The sequence below is a fragment of the Myotis davidii genome, unplaced genomic scaffold, assembly GCF_000327345.1.
Source record: "Myotis davidii unplaced genomic scaffold, ASM32734v1 scaffold1476, whole genome shotgun sequence".
NCBI classification, from domain to species: Eukaryota; Metazoa; Chordata; class Mammalia; order Chiroptera; family Vespertilionidae; genus Myotis; species Myotis davidii.
The window spans coordinates 693,241-695,193 of NW_006287253.1; positions in this window are offsets into that span (position 1 = coordinate 693,241).

Here is a 1,953-nt window from a genome sequence, read left to right on the forward strand (position 1 = left end):
CAGAGCCCTGCCCTAGGCACCCTGATCCCTGACCATTCACCCACACACCTCCATCCCCTCTCAGTCACACCCCACTACACTCCCATGAAGGAAAAAGGGCTCTGTATTAAACCAGTAATGGGCAGTTACCTCAGAGGATGAATTGATCACCAATCTCTAAATCATGGTCAAGGTGAGTAGTCACTGGGTTTCTAGCAGACTCTCTGTCTCCCCCCCAGCAGATGGAATTTCCACTGATTGACACAGCCAGATGTTACCTGAGCTCCTCTTCCCGGACCTGGTGTTCTGGGCTGGGATTCCTGGTGTGGGGTTGAGACACCAAGCTCCTTAGCGGCTCCCTTTGCAGCTGAGATGATCCTCCAGATTCTCAGCTGCTGCATGTGGGTGGGGGGCCAGCTCTTTTTATGTCTCTGCCCTTCCTACCAGCTGCCAAGGGGCTTCTCCTGTAAATCTTTGGCTATAAGACTTTTGCTCCGCTGGTCCTCAGCTGCTTATTCAGGCTGATTGTTCTAATCTATACTTTAGGTGTAATTCCAGGTTAGTCCTGGGAGGAGGTGAGTGTAACTTCCACCTACTCTGCTGCCGTCTAGGATCCTGTTTCCTTAGATCTTGCTCTAAGTCTGTCACGTGCTTTCCTTCCCAGCACATGTCATTTGCAACTTTGTACTGGCTATGTGTTCCATGCACCTCCCCGAGGGCAGGAATGTATCCATGTTTGTCCATGTTTTCTTCACGGTGACAGGCACTTAGCCATGCTCCATTAGTGCTTTATGAACAAATGGGTGCTTTAAAAATCAAGAGTTATGCTGGGATTGTAATAAAAAGCCATACGTTTCCAGAGAAGACAGTAAGGACTAACATTATCTGAAAGTGTGTTTATGTATGAGATTGTGGACTCACAATTCACAATCCCGTGTCCACATCCATCATCTCTCCTGTCTGTGCAACATGGAGATGAGCAACACGAAACGCTAATGTGGTTGCAGAGGGTGTTAAAGTCCTGGAGATTCTGGCCCTTTCCTGGCACCCCTGGATTCCCCACCCTGACGGGCTCTCACTGGCTACACCTAGACCTTGCTGACACGGTGCCAACTGGCAGGTGCCCACGTGTCTGGTTCTCACTCTGGGATAAGGCCATGACGCTAAGTACACAGGCTTGACTGGTTCACTTGGCCAAATGGCACTGATCAGCCATGACTTCCAGGTACCCCTAGGAGATGGCTAGGGAGAAACCACTCACTTTAAACTCACTTGCTTCCCATAGCCCTTGCCCCCAAGAGCAGGTAAGATCTGGAGAAGAGGTAAGGGATGCTCATTTCTGGGCTTGCTCCCCCTTGTTGAGGCTCTGTAGGGACCCTATTTGGTGGGGCTGCCCCATGTCTTCTGAAATCTGCTTACATGTGGGGCAGGGAATGGGACCAAGAAAGGCCTTGCATGCATGGCCAACAGGTGAGGAAGGAGACAAGAAAGCCGAACCCTGGGCCAGGGATTGAAGCTGGCATGAACCCTTTAAGCTTGTTGAGAGTGGGGTGGGGGAGGGAGGACATAGCCTGCAGAGCAAGCTCCCATGGAAAGAGTCTAGGAAAATTTATTAATGTTTTCTATACACATGATTGGGGAACAGTGGAATCAATGGGTGTGATTCTATACCCTGAAAAGTGCAACTATAAATATATTTTTACCACCTTTCATCAGACCACCATCCTCATTTTTACACAGGAAAACATGGATCGAACCCCATAAGACTCCAGCGATCCCTTTTGCAAGTCTCTATCAGAAGCCGTACCAGTCAAAAGGTGGAACTGTGTCTCCTGAGGAGTCCACATAATCACCCTGTCATTTCTGTCTTTTTTTTTTAATCCTCATCTGAGGATATTTTTTCCAATGATTTCCAGGGAGAGTGGAAGGGAGGGAGGAGGGGGAGAGAGAGAGAGAGAGAGAGAGAGAGAGAGA